This window comes from Thamnophis sirtalis, unplaced genomic scaffold (assembly GCF_051295495.1).
Source record: "Thamnophis sirtalis isolate CommonGarterSnake01/CBP01778 unplaced genomic scaffold, rThaSir2_p1.2 scaffold_12, whole genome shotgun sequence".
In the NCBI taxonomy this organism is placed as follows: domain Eukaryota; kingdom Metazoa; phylum Chordata; class Lepidosauria; order Squamata; family Natricidae; genus Thamnophis; species Thamnophis sirtalis.
This window is the reverse complement of record NW_028261392.1, coordinates 26378052-26402044: the sequence shown is the minus strand read 5'-3', so window position 1 is coordinate 26402044 and position 23993 is coordinate 26378052. Positions and strand designations below refer to the sequence as shown.

Here is a 23993-nt window from a genome sequence, read left to right as displayed (position 1 = left end):
ATTGTACCATCAATTTTCTTGACTGTGAGTCAAAAAGAGAAAACCTTTCTCCTCACCATAAGATGCAAACAGAAAGGAGAAGAAAATAGGAGGAAACTCCAAGGTGTGTTTCTGGAGGTAACAGAGCACAGAGCTGGCATAAAAACAAAATATGATCTCTGGATAGCAGAATCTGGAAGATATTAGGATGTTTAATACTGACAGGGAACCAGAAATACAAACAGTGAAGAAAGACAGTGAGTTGCAGAATGAATTCTTGACTCCGTTGTTTGTTGGAGTCTTGTGAGGACAAACATTATTCTATAATAGGATCTTTTGCAGCCATCAAGAGTCAGCAATCTAAGAGTGCTTCTCTTCACAGCAAGGTTGGCTTATCTCTATTTTGAACTGAGTGAAATAATACTTGAGTCCATCAATCAATCAGAATACATCTGGAAGGGACCTTGGAGGTCATCTAGTCCAATCCCCTGCTCAAGCAGGAGGCCATATGCAATTTGAGACAAATGGCTGTCTAGTCTTTTCTTTAAAACCTCCAGTGATTAAGCACCCACAACTTCTGAAGGCAAGCTGTTCCACTGATTAATTGTTCTCACAGTTAGGAAATTTATCCTCAGTTCTAGGTCATTTCTCTCTTTGATTAGTCAAGTTTTGCCTAATTTGTACTTTTATCTCATGCCAGTTAAAACACAGAATCTATCAATAAATAAATGCAGACTCCCTGATTGAATAGTTATGTAAGATCATTTCACTGGGTAGAAGAAAAACTTTTTTTTCTACTGGGTTGGAGAATACTAGTTCTTACAAATATACATTTTTAGTTTCAGTTAATTTTCCAATAACTTAAATAAATGGAAATTCCTCGTGTACATGAAGGCAAACATAGATCATAGAATAATAAGAGTTGAAAGTTGAAATCCTGATTTCAACAAAGGCAGAGAAGCTCATTTTGACTTCATGAAAAAATAAATGTCTTCCTTTTGTGGATTTCAATTTTGTTTTAATTATTAACCATTCTAATTATTACTAAATCTTCCAATGGTTTGAATTGTGCATGATGGATTCTAGGGTTCACCGACAAATGCGTGCACGACAAAAGCGCACTGACAAAACCGCAGCAAGAAAGCCGCGATGTCAAAATCGCGCCCACAACAGCATGCCAACAGCGCACTGACAAAGCGCACCTTCAACAAACAATGCAAAAACAACATAATAACCCTAACCCTAACCCTAACCCTAAATCTAATCCTAAACCTTACCCTGAAGCTAACCCTAACCCTAACCCTAATGCTTACCTTAACCCTAATCGTGCTATTATGGGCGTGGTTTTGTCGGCAAGCTATTGTGGGTGTGATTTCGATGTTGCAGCTTTCTTGCTGCGGTTTTGTCGATGCGCTTTTGATGTGCGTGCATTTATCGGGTCGCGGGATTCTAGAAATCCCTCTCCAGCTCTCCAAAAGTTTGATTTAGTTTGCACTGGCTTTCTTTATGACAGCACTGATGGAGGAGAAATAAATGTGGGTGAGATCATGGCAAGTAGCTCAGAATGAACTTGATGGATTTCTGGTGCCAACAAGAACATATATTCCCATTTTCCTTATTGTTTTCCTTTAGTTTATTGAGAGCTTAGTCCCATTCCACAAACCTAGATATAATTCATTTAATTGTATTCTACAGTCAATGACCAAAACCATCATACCTAAAAACAGTGGGGGGAAAGGTAGATCACCAATGATTATAGCCATGCATAGAGAGATATCGAAGTTACCCAAATTGATAAGCAATTGAAAATCCCTTTGGTTCAACTCATACCAAGCTCTTTCTGGTGACAACCCTACTCCCTCCCTGAAGGCTTTAACCAACCAGAAGGGACATAAAACTGAGACATAGGTGGTTATGCTAATAGTCCCAAGAATTCTGTCCACTCTTTGAATCCTGATATCTCTTTGCTGTTGATTCTGTAGCATTGAAATTGGAAAGATATGTCCAAACTTTTAAAGACATTTACCTTTAAATATTGGGCCAATTCTATGAACATTAATACTAAATCAACATTAAATAATAGTCTTTATTGTAACTGTATAATCCAATCCACCTAAAAAAGCAACTGGCTTGAATGCTATCATGTTCCAATGATCATCAAACAAGATATCCACATCAGGGACGTGCAGTCACTAGAGGCAAGGGAGGCGGAGCCTCCCCAGTCTCCTGAGAGAAAGGAAAGAGTTTAACAATTTTTTTTTTAATGAATTAAAGCCAGGATAGTTGCTACCAGATTTCAAGTCACAGTGGCTTGGTGTCTGCTCTCAGTGTTAACTAGGAGGAGGCGAGAGAATTCGGAGCCTCTTCTGCTTAAGGAATTTTTCGCCTTTTAAAAGTTAAGGCGGAGTTAAAAAGCAAAAGATTTAATATGCAAAAGAGGCACTGATTCTCCCGCCTCCTGATCTGGGAGCAGCGAATCATGTCTTGCACTTGAGCGACTGCGCAAGTGCAAGGGTGATTCTGGAGAGGTTTTTCTTTGACCACTAGCCGCCATTTCTTCAGCAGCCAGCCCAGCACCGAGCGGGGAGGACGAGGAGGAGGAGGAGGAGGAGGAGAAGAGCGGTGAGCCCTTGTCGGGTGGGGGTGGCTGGCTGGCTGGCTGGGAGAAGAGTGGTGAGTCCCTCCCCAGCCAGCCAGCACTCACCCCCACCCAACCTGCTCCCTGCTTGGCCGGCCGGCTGGCCAGCACAAAGACTCACCGCTCTTCTCCTCCCAGCCAGCCAGCCACCCACCCCCACCCGACCTGCTCCCTGCCTGGCCAGCCAGCCGGCACAAAGAGAAACCGCTCTTCTCCTCCCAGCCAGCCAGCCACCCGACCTGCTCCCAAGAATGTCAGCAGGGACGGAGGAGGCGGGGGGCAAGGCGGCAGAGCGCGGCAGCGGTGAGAAGCAACGTCCCCGCCGCTGTCGTTGCTTCTCGCCGCTGCCGTGCTCTGCCGCCTCGCCCCCCGCCTCCTCCGTCCCCGCTGACATTCTTGGGAGCAGGTCGGGTGGCTGGCTGGCTGGGAGGAGAAGAGCAGTTTGTCTTTGTGCCGGCTGGCCGGCCAGGCAGGGAGCAGGTTGGGTGGGGGTGGGTGGCTGGCTGGCTGGGGAGGGACTCACCGCTCTTGCCTCACCAACGGTATCCTTCACCGCACGTCACTGATCCACATACAGTTGGGACATGTGCATTATAGCCATAGCACTAGCAGTTAGACTTATATACCACTTCATAGGGCTTTCAGCCCTCTCTAAGTGGTTTACAGAGTCCGCATATCGCCCCCACAGTCTGGGTCCTCATTTCACCCACCTTGGAAGGATGGAAGGGTGAGTCAACCCTGAGCCGGTGAGATTTGAACCGCCGAACTGCAGATAACAGTCAGCCGAAGTGGCTGCAGTACAGCACTCTAACCACTGCGCCACTTCGGCTCATTGTCTTGACTTACTTGACTTAAGTCTTTAGCGTCGGTACGGCATCGCCAATCCCTTCGCTGTAGAGTCGCATGCATCCCGAATCAACGGGATCCATGATTCTAGGCTGAGTACTACTTGAGCTCGCCAGGCCCAAGAGTCGACAGAGCCCCTTCTGTTGGAAAACGGTGGGCACCTCGAGAAGGCAGGGGTTGTCTTGATAATGAGAGGCTATATTTTGCGCGTCAATTATCCTTGCCCACCGCTCATTGTCTGGATAGAGTTCCAGAATTTCGATGGTAATTTGTAAAAATAAAAATCCAGACAAATTTGACTGGCATCCTAACTATTAATTCTGCCTAATAGTTCTTCAAGTTGCAAAACATGTATCTTATAGGAACAACCCCCCACACCTGAATTATATGAATAATACCTTGACTGACAAGAAGACATAAGAATTTTATAGAAATTTCAGATATGACAAATTTGACAGCATAAAATTCAGGGCTAGATAGGAGAAGGAATCCATCAGACCAGGGGTAAAATCAACCTACCTTTGCTACCGGTTTGCAAATATGAGCACACACACTCGCGTCACTCACACACACACAACACACCACCTCTGCACATGCGCAGGACCTTCCACACATGCGTAGGGCATCAAAAATGGGACATGATGACATCAGCGGAGCCTCCTGCTGCCACCACTTCTGGTTCACCTTAACCGGATAGAACCAGCTGAATTTCACCATTGCATCAGACCGATAACTATAAGCAGATATCCTCAAAAAAAGTAACTATCCTGAACTCGGTTACACATCTACACACATACTGTACATATACAGATAGACGCAAAGAGACCTATTGATCATGAGGTAGCCTACATATATTGCAACAAGTACATTTTTTTATCTTTAAGAGCATAATTATCTACTATCTGTAATTTTTTATGGCAATAGTGTACTCTATACTAGTACAATAAACAAATAAATTTGATGCAATGATAAAAAAAGTATCAGCATGGCATTTGATTCATTAGCCAATACATTACTAAAGTTCTAGTAAGATTATAATGCTGAATAGTTTCTAATAGATCTGCAATGAAGGAGAGACAAAAATTTCTGCTTTTTATCATGCCACAGGCACTATGCCAAGGACTAGTGTTGCCCTTAATTACAACCCAAAAGATATGTTAAGGATTATGATTGCAGCCTTAGAAAATAGAGACAAAGAATTAGAGGGAACCAAACCAATAAGATATCCAGGATGTTTTGGATTGATTTCGCCCCAGGGATCATCTGATTGCACCACTGACAACACACTGCATCTCATTGTATCCATAGCAATGCCTATATTGGAACAAAGGGGAAAACACTATTTTTACACTGGTAAAGCTGAGGATGATTAAGGGTATCTCAGGTGTGACTTGGGAATCAAATAAAGGCAACCTCTTGAGAACACAACAGATAAAAGAGGTTGTCAGGCCATGTTTCTGCCACAGTTACGTACATGCAAGTAGGGAAAGATTATAAATCAATGAGAGAAACCAAGATTAGAAACTGAACACCTCTGTGTCACACTGTGCTTTAATCTTATAGCACAGAAGTGCAACCTTGGGTCTCTTTATAACAAGGCAGAGAACAAACTGATACAACACTGGTCATTCTTTTCTATTGATGCAACTGTTGTCACCTCATCAAATGTCTCATTTGACTCTAATTTATTCAGCTTAATAAACTCAATGATCCTTCACAAAGTGATTGTCTAAGTTTAGCACTCACAATGAAAGGCAATTTCCTCATTTGGGTGAGGCTGTGGCTTCTGTATATTGTTTTGCCTTCATTGTAATTGAAGGGCTTCCTCCTTCGTCTTTCTCTGAAGAAAGAACAAAATATTTTCTTGTAAATTTGTCCTCTCTATCCTTTAAGCTAAAACAATGAGCCGGCATCTATATCTAGGTTTATAGCATAAATATCTCTCACTGAAGCAGACTATTAGTCACTCTTGCAACTTTTTTGCTATTTGTTTAGCACTTAATATTGAGTTTACAAAGAGCCAAGAGTATAAAAAGCTCTGCTGAATGAAATGAAGACTATTTTATTTTATGTATTTACAGGACTTACATGGCTATCTATTTCATATAATGATTCTGGTGGCTCACAAGAATCCATAAAACACAGCTAAAAATAAAAGTACCCTCCCCCCTCCCAACTGGTCAATCTGCCATTCCAACCCATCTCTTGGTGGAAAATCCAGGTCTTCACAGATCTTTGGAAGGCTAAACAAGGATTGGGGGAGACCTTCAGATTTCAATGGGAGGCTGTTCCAGAAAGGTTGGGTGGCTACCAAAAAGGCACATCTTTGAGATGCTATCATTCCCATTTAAGAAAGAGGACCATGGATGGCGCCAACCTTATCTAAACTGGTAGGATTTCAAAATAGCCTCACCCAAATGTAGTTCAAATGTAACCTGGTCCTGTGCCTTGTATGGCTTTACATGTGATAACCAGCACTTCAAATTGCACAGTTTCTTCTTAGCTGCATATTTCAGCAAACAGTTCTAATTTAAATTCTCTTATTTGGCAACTCAAGAGTTTGTCTTTCTCATTCCTTTAATCTATTATACTTTCAATTCATCTTGAGACCTATTATGAACACTATAGACAAATAGGAAGAGCACTGACCTCTAGAGTCAAGTGAAAGAGCGAACCTTTACCTTTATAGACAATAGATGGTATAGACCAATAGGTAGATAGATAATAGATAACTGGGTAAGTAGGTAGATAAGTAGAAAGATAAAAATCAGATACCATCTTTGTGCATATCATCCAGACAAAAAAAAGATCTCAAACAAATATTCTAGCTCTTTGGGAAATTATGATTGGGTAATTGTACACTACTAGTTAAAATGCAGATTTTCATTTTACATAAAGTAGCTTCTGTGGAGCTACATGATCTAATCATGGTAGAGCTCAAACACAACTTCATATGCACTTAAACTCCCAGCTTCTTATCGTTTCATCAGAGATGAATGAAATGCATTATTCAGAACTTGAATAGTGCCAATATTCTTATGCAATTTCCCATGTATGGGGTCTCTTATCTTCCATTTTAAGGACTAATTAGAGCAACTAAGATTCTTATGAACACTTCTTTATGGAATAACCATCTCATTTTAAAACAGATAGGCTGGATCAAAGTGAACACAGACATTCCCATCCATATTCTTTAAACAGCATAGTCAGGTGATTCAAAGGAGGAGCTACAAAGTTTGGGGCTGACATTCTTGCTCACCAGTGGTGGGAATAAAAAAATACTACTGGTTTTGTGGGTATGGCTTTGTGGACATGGTGTGGCTTGGTGGGTGTGGCAGGGGAAGGATACTATAAAATTTCCATTCCCACTCCATTCCAGAGGAAGGTTACTGCAAAATCCCCATTCCCGAGCTGGGACTTGGGAGGCAGAGAATAGATGGGGACTGGGCCAGTCAGAGGTAGTATTTACCGGTTCTCCGAACTACTCAAAATTTCTGCTACTGGTTCTCCAGAACTGCTCATAACCTACTGAATACCATCTCTGTTGCTCACTGTGAAGGTTGAGAATGTCACATTCTTTATTTGTTTACTGAGTTCCAGCAATTATGTTCTACTATATTTAAAAATCAGATGTTTCATTATAAAACCATAAATGTAGTAGAAGACAGTATCCTCTTATGAACTATAAGAAGAAGAAGAAAAAATCAAGTTAAAATAAAGGGAACAACCACATTACAGAATGTTAGTCTGCAAAAGTTTGCTAGACTAGATGAATCTTAACAACTTTCCTGAAGATGAGCAACTGCGATCATCTGGATTTTAAGATGGAACATGTTTCAAAGTGTTGGGATGTCAACAGAGAGATTTTGCTTCCAGGCACCCAACTCCTTCACCTGCTAGGCTAACAAGACTAATAATGTTCACTCTTGGACATTATGGGCAGAATGAATATGAACGAAGATGGTTTCATTACAGGTCAGATTTTGCATTATGCAAACACGAACAGCATGCAAAGACAAAAAGAGATCATTCTTTCCATGCACACTAGTTAAAGATGGTTAGGGTCCTTAAAAGAGCAACAGATATTTAAGATAAATATCAAGGTTACCTCATGAACCTTGACAGAATGGTGGAAAAGTCAGTATGCCAAGACTAGGTAACCCTAGTCTTGGCTTGACAATGTATATAAGCCATGATTGTAACAAATGTATCTGTTACTTTAAATGTAAGAGAGAGGTAATTGGATGCTATTGCTTTAGGCAGCCATATAAGGAAGTAGGAACTAGTATGGGGTTCTCCCTGATGCTCCCTGATGCTCCTGATGTTTCCTGAGTTTTACTGATTCTACTGGTTCTACTGTTGTTCCTGATAGTTACTGACTGTTACTGTATGAGCTTAGTATTTGGAGAAAAGACTGTGTATTGGATGGTGGCTGTATGTTAGTTACCTGTCTACATGGTGAATTGTGAGTTGAGCAACTGTAACTTCAACATATTGTAAATAGCCTGTTTATATACTACAAGACTGCTTATAGTCTGATTTTGAAGACTATTCTATTTTCGTTACACAAGTAAATATATTCTTTGTGTTGACTATTGAGTGACTATTCAGCGACTTATTTGTTACTAACTTCTGCTGCACAACTCTAGTCTCCTAACAGGGATAGACTTAACACTATGCATAAAAGTAGTTCTACTGACATCCAAGTCATCTTTGGCCAGCCTTTCAGATGATGGATACAAATATATTCTTTCCAAACAAAGGCATCTGAGGCAATTAGAGGATCTTATCACCAACGAGATCTCTTCAGCAGCAATTGTAATAAGCTCAATTGTGCTATTTTTCCCCAGGCAAAATTAGAAATTCTGTAATATATGCTGAAACACCAAAAACTTCCCTATCCCCAACAGTGAATACATTATGTAAAGCAATGAGCCACGTCCTGCATTGTCCTCCCTGCAAAGCTATAAAATTTTGTCAGCAGAGAACATAACATTTAGCATCTATTTTTACAATAACTTCAGTGACTCTTGTGAATTTTAGATGTTATTATGTTCAATAATAGTTTTTTGTTTTATATTCTACATAAACAAGTAATCCTTATTGCCCATCTCTCTACTCCCTCTTCCTCTCATCTTATTATAGAATTCATGTCAAAGAAAATAAATGTAATAAAACATTCCTACTACAGAGCTAAAATTCACACATTTGGTACCCTCTCTGGTGCCTTGCAAAAGGCTGTGTGCAATAAAGATAATCCGTTCAGATTTTTTTTAATGTAATCATTTATTATATGTTGTTTAGCACTGTACTCTGATTAAGATAAGTCGTTCCTCCCCATCGAGTTACAATCTAAAAGACAATACAAAATGAATATAAGGTGGGAGAGGAAAATCAGTAAACTGCAACCTTTAGCATAGAATAATATTTCCAAGGATATTCATCTACCAGTGGAATGATGAAATGAATTCCCTTTCCTCTTCAGCCCTCACAGATTGGAATGCATTCTTGATGTGATTTGGAGGAATGATGTGCATGCTTTGTGTATCACTGAGATAGTCTATAATCTTTGTTCAGGTTTTTTTTAACATATAGTAGGTCAATTGTCACTAGCATTGCAATAATGGTGACCCAAGTGAAGCTGCCACTTCCCTCTTATAGTGCCTGGAAGTTGTTGGGATCCAGATGGGGGACAATAGACTTCAACTGAATGTGGCAAGACTGAGTGGCCTTCAGTGCATGGAACCTCAGGATCTGAGTTTTTGTCATCCTTAGTTCTGGCCAGGATTGAACTACCCTGTTCAGACCCAATTCACAATCTAGAGGTTCTCCTGGATTTGTGTCTTCTGCTTGAAAAGCAGGTGATGGGTTGTTAGAATATTCATGACTGGGAGAGACATGGTTACAAGGTCAGCCTTGGCATAGCAATTAAGTCAGCCAATGGGAGCTTAAACAGATCTGAGTCTGTGCTGAGAATCAAAACTGAAACTACTCTGTCTGCTCTGAACTCTGAAATGAAACTAACTGTTCTCTCCTGCTTGTGTTCTGCTTGTAACTTCTACCACATTGAAAGACTCTACTGTTATTATGTATATAAAGTTAATGAATCCAGCTGAATCAGTTGTCTGTGTGTGCTTTCTGGCTTTGATTTTTCTGCAACAAACTCTGACATGGGTATGACTAGGAGATCTTTTGTACAGCTCTGCCTTTGTGCACCAACTGCAACTTTTCTTGTATTGTGATTCCCTCACTCAGTTACTCAAGCCCTTGTCATCGTTCATCTTGACTTCTACTATGTGCTGAAATCTTGAAATCCATTCAGAAGCTTCAACTGGAGCAAAGTGCAGCAGCAAGAGTCCTATTAAACCTCTGTTCCATGAACTTTACTGGCAACTAGTTTGCTTCTGAGTACAGTTCAAGGTGTTGGTTATGAACTTCAAAACTCTTAATGGCATAGGTCCAGGCTACCTGATGAACCATATCAATCCACTAGGACTAGCCCAGAGGTGGTCTTCAGCTGGTTAGGACCAGTTCAAGTGAACTGGTAGCTGCGATGATCAGTTGGACCCACCCACCCGCCACACTGTATCCTGTCCTTTATTTCCTGCTTTCTAGCTCCTCTCAATTGTGCGGCACTGCTGATTTCCCCCCCCCCCACTGTTCTACTTACTGTGGCTGACTTGGAAGGTAAGCAGCTGAGCTTCTAAATGCTCCATTTTCAGCACTGTGCGCAAGGACTTTAGGTGCATATGTGTGGAAAGCGCGAGCTCACAGAACTGGTTGTTAAACCAGCAGCATCCTGCCACCGGACTAGCCCATCCTAGTGATGCTTGCAGAAAGGATCTACTTTGGATCCCATCAGTAAAAGAATTATAACTATCAGGAAGAAGAAGAGTCTTCTCTGTTGTATCATGCACCCTTTTGAACATCTGAAAATCTGCCCTTACCCTCCTGTCCTTCTAAAAGAGCCTGAGAACCTGGTTCTACCGGTTGGCCTGGGGACCAGATAAGGGAGTTCCACCCTAGAGATGCCTGCTGGGTTGATGGCAGACTACACACACACACACACACACACACACACACACACACAAACACACACACATCTCTGCACCGGACCATGTTTTTGGTTACAACATTGTTTATTTTCATTGTGTGAAAATTGTGTAATCTCACCACAACCCACATCTGAATGAGCCTTCAGTCATTCTTAGTTCTGTTTTAAAATAGGGCTTTTCCCCCTTACACATAAGTGAGCCCTGGCTCTTTTAGGTATATAAAATATAGTGTGTTCTGCTCATCATCATGTTTGTGTCTATTATGGATGGGATCAGCATGGTGTCCGTGGGTTGTTTCAGGCAATTATCCACGCCATTCATCCATTCCCTAAAAGACCTTTGCAGTTCCATCCAATACTGCAATGTGTTCTAAATTCCATTCAACATCAGCTGGCTGGAATTGGAAGGGTGTTAGATTGGTGCAGGATGAAACCCAGCTCTCTGTGCCATTTCTTTGTGCAGCTACCCATATTGCCAGTTAGTTTATATCCAGCCAAGAATTAGTCTAACCATTTATCAAGACTCATTCTCCTGCACAAGCCCTATTTCAGGGGAGGAAAACAAAGCTGCAGGAATCCACCAATCCTCTTCCTCAACATGCTCTACAAACTAAATTAAGACTAAGACTCACAACCACGTGGCAAGCCACACTAGAGGCACCTTATTTAGTGATTCTTCTATTGCCTGCACAATCTGAGATCAGAAACAACCTCGGCCTGGATGTTGTATGGATGTTTATGAACTAATTAAGTCCTGGATAATTTCTGCTTCAGAGGAAACTTTGCAAAGACAGTTTGGTGACTTGCTATTATCTACATTTTAGAGAAGTCTTAGTTACTCCACCCATATACTGCATGGTTGGTTAGATTCTTTCATTCTTTCATTCCCCATCCCTCCTTCAAAAAAATCAATTGCAGTAATGAAGAATGAGACCAAGGATAGGTGTTGGTAGGCTCTGTGCCATTGGTGAGCTGAAGAAAGTGTGATAACACAACACTGTTCCTGAGAATTTGGAAAGTAAGGTGGATAGCTGTGAAGAAAATGAAAATCTCTCAGGATTCCTCTCTGGGGAGAGGGAATCTCATCCTTTTTTTCTGCCATTGTCATGAAAATAGGAAAGTAGAAAACCCCACTATATGATAAATTCCAACTGATAATTTCTGGATCAAAGCCAGAATAAACTCATGAGCAAATTATAAATTCATGAAGAAATTTTTCAGTGCTGACTGGGGAATTCTGGGAGTTGAAGACCACACATCTTAAAGTTGCCAAAGTCTAAGTTGCCATTGATGTAGAGAGAAGAAATCTGTCATCTGGAAATATACATATTTTTTAAAAAGCCCCTTGATGGCGATTGAGTATACCCATAATCACCAACATATTAAGTTGTACTTGAATATTAATAAATGGGACATGGTGTGTGGGTGGAGGGGAATGTAGAATATGGAATGTCTTTTTTGAATTTCTTTCAAGGTTCTTTCTACGTGCCCTGAGCTTCAATTGCTGTGTGTGCGGTCTGTGCATTACAGATGATGAAGTCCAACGCACTTTGCAAAAGCCTGACTTACCTTAACTCCTCTGGCAGAAATGAAGTTTGGGATACACTTGCTAATGTATCATTCTGCAGCACATTAAAAAAAGGAAAATAAAATTATCAACAACGTACTTTAATTGTATTTACTTTTCCGCACAGAAGTTACAAAAGATATTCTCTGTCTATTCACTGGTAAATAAAAACCAACCCTTTTGTTTCTGTAAGAAAAGGTAAAGAGAAAGGATCAGCAGGATTTGCCTTACCATAGCAACTTAAATCATGGAAGAATACTTGTTTCCAGCCCTGGAAATTATACATTATCCACATATCAGATAAACTTGGCATTTCCTTTCTCACTAGAAGCTTTCCTACACATTCTTTGTTTGGGTTGGCTTTATGTGCTATTTATAGGTATAACATTTGTTTAACACATTCAACTTATCATCAACAAGTAAGAGAAAGGGGTGAAATTTAGAATTTATTTTTAAAACCTCATTCATTTTTTTCAAGGCGAGATAAAATTAATGCGGATCACTGTTGGTTAAGCGATAACATTCTATGAACTTTACTCTCTTACAAATAAACTTTTATTTACATGAAACTGGAATGTAATGATAGAAATCCAATTCTTATTTTACGTTAAAGAAGTGTATGTATGTATGTATACATGCACATCATGTGTACATAATAAAACTATTTGTCTATCACTGTTGAAACTCTTGGTCCTTACACTGGCGTGTAAATGAGGATTTCATGGCCACCAGAAAGTGGACATTAGTCTGATTAATAGGTTCCCAATTCTTGCATCTGAATCAATTGGTGTAGTAATTAAGGCATCATGATTGAAACCAGGAGACCATGAATTCTAGTCCCATTTTGGGCATAAAGTCAATTAGGTGACCTTGGGTCAATCACTTTCTCTCAGCCCTAAGAAGAATGTAATGGCAAACCACTTCTGAAAAACCTTGCCAAGAAAACTGCAGGGACCTGTTTAGGTAATTGGACATGACTGTATGGGGAAAAAAGAAAAAAGTACTTGCATGCCTAAACTCAGAGAGCCTATGAAATCAAAAGCTTTCAAGATTAATCCTCCATAACAAAGAAATATTTATAATCTCCACTTTTGCCAGATGACCATCCCTCTGTAGATGAATCAAAATAAAACCATTTGAGACAATTTTACAATGAAAAATCTCAATGTTGCCTACTCATATACTGTAAATTAAAGTTCTCCAAATAAACACTGCATACTGTATTTCAGTCAGAGACTTATGAGCATAATCTATTCCATTAAAAAAAAGAGATTGGGGTAATGGGTCAACCTGCTCCATCTTCCCACCCCAAACCAGGGTTGCATCTGCTGTTGAAACTGGCAAAGAGCACTTCCACAGTCATTGTTTCATTTCCCAATCCTTCTAAAGTAGCTTAAATTCCTATAGCAATACTAAAACAGTGTTTCATGTCGGTCTTTATAAATGAATTCTTTTTTATAAGGTTCTAAGGAACTTTTAATTCAAATTGTGATCTTGTCAGATAGAAATACTTGATTTGAAATTATTGTCCCTAATACCAATTAAGGATATATTCCAAGTTTATCTAGAAAACAAATTTATGGTATTAAAACCATAATCTGTTAGCAGTGGTGATAATTTCAGACCACCTTGGCCTCAATAAGCCTTAACCAAGCTGTTAATGGTGTTCTCTAAGGCAGATCCCATAACAGAGAAACTTCTGTTGATTTCTGCTAAATGTAAGTGCTTCGTAGAAGAAATCTACATCCTGTCAAATATGGTGGCAGAAAGAGTCAAAAACAAGCAATCCTGCAAATATCTTGGCTCTGTGCCATGTAGAGCTTTATAGGAAATGACCAACACCTTGATTTGCATCCAGAAGCATAAGAAACCCAGTGTTGCTTGCATGGCAGAGGTGTTACACAAACATATTGCAGATGTGAAATTGCCTACATGGTCAAATTCTGGACCAGTGGCATATTCCACATGATCTTCAACAGCATCCCCATGTATAGTGTATTCCTGTAATCCAAACTAGACATAACTAAGGTATAACTGTTTGTAAGCTTCTTGATCAGAAATAGGTCCGATTGGTGCACAAGGTGGATTTATGCAAAGGGCCTCCTTTTTAGAGAAAGCAGCAACCATTCTCCAAATTGGCTTCCCAAATAACAAACAAATCTATCTGGGTAAAAAAAATGTATCTAACATATGCTAAGCCTATCTCTGTTAAATTAAGCATTTATTTATTCTTTCTGGGACATAAAATTTTAAGAAAGCAAAGCACCCTTTTTCCCCCTATCATTGCCATCCTTATATTACTCCTTTCAAAATGTAAGAGGAAAATATTTTTTTAAAAAAACCCACACTAGTTCCTTTCAGGGGTAAAATCTGTATAGCTTTCTATTTCTGCTACACTGTAAATTACATAGTCTCGATGCTGCTAAAGATATTTGAGTCAATTCTAAATGAATGAAATGAATGGAACATCTGCTGGAGTAACTTACCTGGTTTGTCAAAAAACATACATTTGCTAAATATCACGGTGGGAAAGAGTATTATATAAATATCTATGTTAAGTTTTGGGTTCTATATCTTTTTCTCAGTCTTTCAGGTCAAAAGAGATTGTGGCCCTACATGCTTTTAGAAGAATGGATTTGATCCTTTCTCTGTGATCCAGAAATGGACTATTTCTCCGGAGACTGAGAAAATTATTAGAGATCTTGATTCAAAGGATAAAAAGGTAATTTGGCATTGCAGACACATATACACATCACTTGCAAGGAACACCATAAAGCAGCTACAAATTGCACAGTTGCACAGCTGCCCTCCAAAGTTGCACAGCTGCCCTCCAAAGTTGACACCTGGCCTTAGGAATGGTCCCTTTTTTGGTTCCTTACAAGGGTTATTGTTAGGTGTTGAAATGAGTAGCTGAAACTAGTTGCTGAAGTTCTCACTCAGGTCTGCTGTTGAAGTGGGAAAATTCTTTGTCCTGATTGGTTGACCGGCTGACAGCTTCCTATAAAAGGAGTGCTTTGCCTTTGGGGTTTCTTAAGATGTTGGCTAATTTTTGGTCAGTGTTGAAGGCTGTCTTGATATTGTGTTTGTGGAGAATTATGCTGATTTTATCTGTGGTTCCTTTGATGTAAGGGAGGAGGGCGATGCTGTTGTCCTATTCTGTTTTGGGGGGAGTCTCCCTTTGGATTAGGTTGGTATTTGTTTTTCTTTGGAATCTGTTGGAGATTAATAAGTTTGTGAGAGTGTGTAATTCAGTTTTCAGGTGGTCTTTGTCAGCTAGGCATTTGGTTCTGGAGATGAGGGTCTTGGCTACAGAGTTAATCTGTGCAGGGTAGTGATGGGATTGTGCATTTAAGTAGCGGTTGGTGTGTGGTTTTTTTCCCCAGTAGATGGTGTGTATTTGTATATTGTATATTTGTATTATAGCCCAGGTTCAAATCCCAGTAAGGGTATAGCTAGCTGATGAGAGCTAAATAGCTTGAAATAGATCTATACTAGTCTCCCTTTATTTATTTATTTATCAGCACAAATACAACAAAATGTAACAAAAAGGCAACAGTAAAAATATTGGGTATATATATATATATATATATATGTTATATATTTATGCTGATAAATAAATAAAGGGAGACTAGTATAGATCTATTTCAAGCTATTTAGCTCTCATCAGCTAGCCATACCCATGCTGGGAATCGAACCTGTGCTCTATTGCCTCTTAGGCAGATGTGTTAACCATTGAGCTACAGAGCTCGACTCCTTATCAGCCAGCCAGGGTGAGAGGTATATATTTAAAGTCACAACCCCTGGTATGCCCAAATATGGGAGGAAGGTCACACTTCCACTCTCTGTCTTCGGCTCGTCGCAAGAGACCATCCAGACAGAAACCCAATATTTTTTACTGTTGCCTTTTTGTTACATTTGTTATATATTTATGCTGATAAATAAATAAAGGGAGACTAGTGTAGATCTATTTCAAGCTATTTAGCTCTCATCAGCTAGCCATACCCATGCTAGGAATCGAATCTGCCTAAGAGGCAATAGAGCACAGGTGCTGTAATATAGCCCAGGTTCAAATCCCAGTAAGGGTATGGCTAGCTGATGAGAGCTAAATAGCTTGAAATAGATCTATACTAGTCTCCCTTTATTTATTTATCAGCACAAATAAAAAAACCACAAATATAACAAAGGCAACAGTAAAAATATTGGGTTTCTGTCGTGATGGACTCTTGTGACGAGCCGATAGACAGATGATGGAAGCAGTTAGCTTCCTCCCATAATTGGGGCTTACCAGGGGTTGTAAAAAAAAATCTAATATATATATTAGATTGTGTGTGTGTGTGTGTGTGTGTGTGTGTGTGTGTGTAGAGAGAGAGAGAGAGGAGGGGGGAAGGAGGGAGGGAGAGAGAGAGAGATATATATATTTCTTCAGGTACTGTATTTTTTATATAAAATCCTTTCAGAAACAGCCATTTGCCATTTTTCCCAGCGTATCTTGCAAAATTAGCCAGCTTGCCTATATTAATGGTATTTGGGAATGTATAAACACTTAATTACTTAATTCAAGATTTGGAAGACACATTCATAGGTTTTTTTTATATCAAATGTTCATCCGAGCTATTTGAATGCCGTACCCATTATGCTATGGGGATATAAATTGCTTGTCTCAGGCTATGAATATCTTGCTTCCATCTGTCTCTAAAATTTAGAGAGTATCAAGAGTATCACTCTGTTTCAAAAAATAGGGCATGTCCCTGCACAAAAAGAAGTATGGGAGCAGAACTATTCCAGGTCTTTCCAATTTCCAGCCTTTTACACCTCAAATAATGCAGGAGTTTCAATAATAGTCTCGCCTGATAAAATATTGGAGCAAAATAAATCCAAAAACTGCAACATAATTAATTTAATTTTATCATCTCCATTTGGAACAGTCTAACAAACTCGCTTAATAATGTTCATTTTTCACATGCTGACATAGCTTCACTTTCATAAGAAACTAATGGGCAATGGAAGCAGTCATGCCCAAATCAAATTTTAAAAGAGTAAGAACATTAGGAACACAATGAAGAAGTGCAAACTTCATAAATACTGCTTACAGAATTAATGGTGAACGCCACATTTACTTCATTAGAATAATCAATTCAACCCCTTAAAGATATTATTTCTGGTTTATGTTATCCGTTCAACTTCATTTACATTTCATTGTAATACTGAGTATGCATCCAACGTAACCTGAGATAAATATAAAGGGTCTCATTGGACAACTTCAACAGAGATGATCCATCATTCTGGCTAATAATAGCTATTCTTAATTTACTTAAACAAACACTTCTCATTTTGTGTTACATTGGGTATATGTGAAACAATTTGCAGGCATAATGCCTAGTGACAATATTAAACAGATCCAGCTATTAACTCAGCCAAAAATTTCAAGGACTGCAGAAAAAAGTAGGTCAGGATGTAATAGTGACATTGAACTTTTCAACTGGGAATAATTAGGTTTTATATCAAGTGTGCAGTGACCTAGTCTAGTCTGAAATGAAGTAGAATAAAAAGAGTTTGGCTTTATTTGTCATTATTTATAGGCTATTTTCCTTGTCCTTTTTAAAAAATTGCCTACAATTTAAGAATTAATAATTGTTCACCTATACCGTAGGGAACACTTTGAAGTTGTGTGGAACTGTTTAGCATGTCATAAAAATTAATGAGAGGGTAGAATGAACAAGGGCCACATTCCTGTCCCCACAAACTGTATACATTCTATATTCAGTAGCTGCTATTTTCCCATTTTTACTATTCTATGGAATGTGGAAATATACCCACACACATGAATTTATCAAAGCATGGTATTCAATCAAGGGATCTATCAACAAACATGTTGATTTGGAGCCATATCAATCAAGTGACCAACCAATGATGGCATCAACCACATGTGCACTTGGTGGCCATCACTCACAATGATCAGCTGGTCACACAACAGGTCACATGGCATGACTAGCAGGTCACATGACCCACTGATAATATGAGATCAATGAAAGCAGTGAAGAACTGAAACAAGATGCTTCAACCAAAGTCCTGCTGAAGACATCATCTAGTCTGGTGATGAAACATTTGGAAGCTAAACAGCAAGCTTGGAGATCAACCAGCACCAACGTCTACCACCTGGGCTACAAATATCATTTCTAAAGTGGCAGTATATATTAGAATTTCTCTCAAAATTTGACTATTTCCTATTTCGTGTACAAAATGGAGCAAATGTACACCTGTGAAATAATGCATGTTATATACTATGTTTTACATTTTACAATGCAGGTCTCAGAAATTTAAATTCATCATAACATGGGCAGTTTTCTGCTGAGTGAGCAAATAGGATTAACATGAGTTTGTCCGAGCAAGTCAACAGGAGAAAAGAGGGGAGGGTTAAGAAAGCAACTTGGTTCTGAGGGATTCTGTACTATGATGAGAAAGATGAAAAAGTCATCTTCTGAATAGCTATTGACTGCAAGGACTGTATTTTAAGAGTTGCCAATTGCCCAGAGTTGGTTACTAGTGACACCTTCCTGCTGAGTTAGTAGAGATTGTCAAAAGAATATACGGCAGTCAGAGTTCAGGATGAAACTTCCTTGAATGAGGAAGCAGAGAAACTTAACAAAGGACTTTAACAAAAGGAGAATTTAAGGGAGAGTTCCTGAAAAATATTCAACAGTGAACTGTTGGCTAATGACTCCCTTTCAGGAGAACAGGAGGAAATGAAAGTCTTTTAACTGTTGTATATAAGAAATAAAAATGAAGATTAAGAGACAGGATTCTGCTGTAATGAGCCACTTAAAAACAACTGTAGTATATATATATTGCAAAAGTAAGCTCACAGGAGTCCTTGCTGGAAAAAAAAATCAAAAGACTGGAGTAACAAACTAGACGATGAGTAGGAATAAGGATGTATTAATCCTTATTTAGAAGGTGCTACTTCAAAAGCTGACATCAGAAGCAACTCAAAAAGACATTCAAACATATTAGAAAGTGCACTGGGTGAAAATGACAACCAGAATCAAGAGACACAGAGGAAATTTTGCACCATGCTGATAAAAAAAAGAGTCTGAGAATTCAGGGAAATAAGAAGAAAGATTGAATAACGGGGACAAAACAGTTGAATTCTATAGCCATTTATACAATCAGTCTACAATAATGCAGGCTAAACTTTTGCTGATCTCAGATGTGTACCATATACAACATCAAAGAAAAGAGTCATGGCAATTTATCATAATTAATGAAAAAAAGTTGTAATAAATATTTGCCAGCCAAAGGCATTAGCTCATAAAGTCAGAGTCTGAGTGTATGTTTTTTTTTAAAGTCCTAACAGTAACAAGAGTTTTACAGGGAAAGCAATTTTCCCATTTTACAGATGGTGAGTATGTTCCACTGGGACATAGATTCCTTTCTGCCTGGAATGCTTACACTTGTACAGGATGCCCTTGACTTACAACAGTTCATTTAGTGACCATTCAAAGTTACAAGGTTACTGAAAAAATGACTTATGACCATTTTTCATACAACCATTGCAGGATCCCCATGATCGTGTGATCAAAATTTGCATGCTGAACAACTGGTCCTATTTATGATGGTTGTAGTGTCCTGGGGTCATGTGATTACCTTTTGTGATCTTTTGACAAGCAAAGTCAGTCGTAAAGCCAGATTCACTTAACAACTCTGTTACTAACTTAAGAACTGCAGTTATTCGCTTAACTGTGGGAAGAAAGATCTAAAATGGGGCAAAATTCACTTAACAACTATCTCACTTAGCAACAGGAATTTGGGGCTCAATTGTGGTCATAAATCGAAGACTGATAGCAGGCAGCTGGATTCAGTGAGTTACTGGCCCTTTCTGATTCTATAGTTCTATGAGAGGATATACAAAATTTGGTAATTTGGAAACAGGCCTTTTCAGAGAACTTAATCTCTCTGCAACATATCATTCCAGAAAAATTTCACTGGTTTCCAGAATGAAATTGAAATTAGAAGTGACTTGAAATATCCTGGTTTCAAAACAGACTTGTTTTATCCAAAATGCCCTGTCTCACATACATCAAACTACTTCCAGTTCTGAGGATTTCCTTCCACAACCTACCAAATTATAAATCCATTAAATACAATAAATACAATACAATAAATCTTGTTTGGAAGACCATGAGCTGGAAGACGGTTAGCATAAAAACCATGTTCCTAGATTGTCACTTTTCCTAAAGGCTCAGTTTAAGGTGTGAAATGCATGCTTGCATTAAATTCTCGCATAAATCCAGGTGGGAATTAAGAATATGAAGATGACTTAAATCAGTCAAAAATTTGTATCTGTCGATAGCCGTAGTCTCCAGTTCACTCCTACACAGCACAGTAAGAGAAAAGTTAGATTAGCAATATTACTAGTCTATAGGAATTTTTTTTAAAGATCCCATGGGGGCACAGATGCATTTTTAGGTTAGAAAAGATTAGAAAATAGTACTATACATGTAGCCTTAGAGTCAATCTATCTCATTTCCAAACTTGTGTGTCAAAAACCTCCACTCCTAACACTTTCTAGGTGTTTATTTATTTAATAGCAGACAGACAATTCAAAGGACACAATAGGTTATACTTCTGTCCTTTACATTGTTCTCTCCCAACTGTTTTGAATTTTGTCCTGAGTCCCATTAGACACAATCAAAATAACCTAGGTCTTTTCCTGAAATTATTCATCTCCCCAAGGTGAATCTTAAATCTTTTTATTTGCGAGTGCTGCCAGTTCAATAAAAAGCATGCCATCTGCTCCACTCATGGGCTCACTGAAGGGGATTTGCAATGCTGAGGTCTCCTGAGAACTAGGAGTTTACTCTTCATCTTAGAATACTGCCTGTAGCCGAAGCATGGAAGAAACAGAGGCCTGAAGCCTTCCATTTTTGAAAAGAGCCTCATTTCCAGGTTGTGAATGATACCCTCTCCAGATTTGCAACAAGGCACATCAACTGAGTTCATATTGCAATAGCAATAGCACTTAGACTTATATACCACTTTGCAGTGCTTTTACAGCCTTCTCTACATGGTTTACAGAGTCAGCATATTGATTGCCCCCAACAAGGCTGAGTCAACCTTGATTGATTGATTGATTGAATGAATGAATATTTTGCCACTCATCTCATCATAGGGTAATTTGGGGTGGCTTGCAGTCATATGTAAGCTAAAAGTTAAAAAGTTAAAAACTAACATTAAAATCAAAGACACATGGAGAGGGTGGGAGCAGAGTGGGGGTGAGGTGGGATTGAGTTATTACTCAATCAACCACCTCCATTGCGTTCTTCCCACATTGTGGCCCCAAGCTGACCTGCAAAGCTACATCTTTAGGCTCTTATGAAAAGATAAGAGGGTTGGAGCCAACCTCACATTGAGGGGCAGGATGTTCCAGAGCGCAGGAGCAGCAGCAGAGAAGGCCCTCCTCCTGGACCCCATCAGCTAGAATAATCAGGTTGATGGGACATGCAGCATGCCTCATTTGCTGATATGAGAAATAGGGGACAATACCAGTGGGCTGAGATGGTCCCTCAAATAACCTGGACCCATTCAATGAAGGGCTTTAAAGGTTATCACCAACACCTTGAATTGTACCCAGAAACAGACTGGTAACCATTGCAGATTGCATAACAGTGATGTTGCAGGGAACAATCCTGGGGGGCACAAAACTAACCACACTGCTGTGCACTGCACCAGCTGTAGATTCTGAATGGTCTTCAAGGGTAGCCCCATAGAGAGCTCATTACAGTAGTCCAGTTGTGAGATGACTAGAGACTAAATAATTGAGTCCAGAGAATCCTGGTCCAGGAAAGACTGCAACTGGTGCACAACACAAAGTTGTGCAAAGGTTCTCCTAGCTGTGACTGCCACGAGTTCCTTGAATAGAAGTCGTAAGTCCAGAAGAACCCACAAGTTGCAGACCAGGTTTTTGTGGGGCAGTGCCACCTGATCCAGAGTCAAAGATGACAAAGTCCCAGATCCTGGAGACCCTGTGTACCCAAAGCCATTCAGTCTTACCAGGGTTTCAACTAGGGTATTTCTCACCCTTCTCTGTAGATAGCAAGGAGATTCTGAAAGCCTCCATGCACGTCATGCATTGTATTGTGGTCCTTGAATGTTGACAAAAGCATTTTGAAGTCATTGCCCATAGACATTATAGAGCAGTGAGTTTGAAGTAATTGAAGTCATTGATCATAGAAATTGTAGAACAGTGTTTCTCAACCATAGGAAGTTAAAAATGTGTGGACTTCTATTTCCAGAATTCCCCAGTCAGCATCTTAAAGTTCCCAAAGTTGAGAGACAGTGCTGTATTATAGCACATCAAATGGTGTTTTCAGATAGCTGTTCAGTGATACTGTGTTTCAAGAAGGGGCTTTTTAAAAAGTGCAGTTGGCATGTCAAAAATCATTCCTGCTAATAGCAGAAGCATTTCTTGAAATGCCAGAAATGAAACAGCACATAGAGCCAACGTTGAGTTAATTTTCAACTCACTACCCTTTCATTCCAGATTTGTGTTACAATAAAAATGTGCATTTAAATTGCCCTCACAATTATTCTATCTAACTTGACTTCCTGGAAATTTGCAGATTGCTGATATACACTTAGCAGGGGTTGCTGAATACACTGCAGAAAAAGAAGTTGGAAATTAATTTGATAGTCATCTTTCCCAGTACTCATATACTGTTTAGAGGTACTCAATTATTCATCTTTAGATTAAGGCTATTTGATATATCTCTCTCTATCTTATTTGACTGTGTATTTTCACTGTTTTGTGGGGTGCCTGATGCTCTCAGAACTTGGTTGTTTTCTTGCAGATGTTTCATTACCAAACTAGGTAATATTATCACTGCACTGATGATGTGTACTGATGTTACCTGATTTGATAGTGAAACATCTCCAAGAAAACAACCAAGCTCATTTTCACACCACATTTGATCAATTCACATTTGATCCCTTGTTTCTGTGACTGTCACCAGGCTGTCTAGTATGCCTTCATAAAATACCATACTTTAAAATGATATGGGAGAGGGGGGATGGAAACAATAGCTGGTCAAATGCAGTTTGAAATGCCATAAGAAATAAGTTTATCCTGCCTGCAGCAAAAATGAATGGAGCTGTAGAACATTCCAGTCTAAACTGCACCTAACAACCGTTGCTGGGTTTGCTAAATTGTCACATCATTAAATTAGCAGTTGTGTCTTTAATGTGGTTCTTTTAAACATTCTTACTTATTGTTCCTCTAATCCATCTCTATCATTCCACACTCCAAAATGATTCCAAAATAGACAATTGTTTTCCAACATGGTTGAATGGTATACCATACGAAATATACCATCTTAGGTATGATCCCCAAATATCTATGACTCAGTTAGGTAACTTATTTATAGAACAAAAAAAAAGACAATAATATTTCTTGAGAAAATGTTAAAAAGGGGGGAGTCTCACTGGGCTTTATCAAAACCAGTTCTCATATTGAATTTGGCTGTGGATTGCTAAATGCATGCTTTTCATGAGATATACACTTATAAGTATATCAAGTAAATGTAAAGTAGAAAAAAATAATGTACAGATGAGCAGCTTTTCTCTAATAGAGGTAGCCCTCATTATTTGAATAGGTTCTGCACCAGCCTACAACAAAGGTTGGGAGACATTAAGCCTATGATAATTGGAGAATTACAATTTGCAGCCTTGGAAATTACCAAAAAGGTGTTCCAAAGATTGGAGGGGTGTAATAGAATGGCTGATTGGGACTGAGCAAGTTGGTGAGAAGGGGGAAGGAAAGCAAAATTTGCAGAAGAAACATCAGGACTAAGATCACTGGTAGGTTGCTGGGAAGATTGGGGAGGGGGATCAGTGGTGGAATTCAAATAATTTAA

General features: G+C 39.2%; 1 long non-coding RNA gene across 1 annotated transcript in view; it reads right to left on the bottom strand.

Annotated features, from left to right (window-relative positions):
• Positions 1 to 23993, bottom strand: part of LOC148043274 (uncharacterized) — a 73302-nt gene that overhangs the window by 12609 nt on the left and 36700 nt on the right. Inside the window, exon 2 of the long non-coding RNA XR_015698189.1 lies at positions 12087 to 12139. This is a non-coding gene — a long non-coding RNA (uncharacterized LOC148043274). The remainder of the gene's footprint in view (positions 1 to 12086; positions 12140 to 23993) is intronic.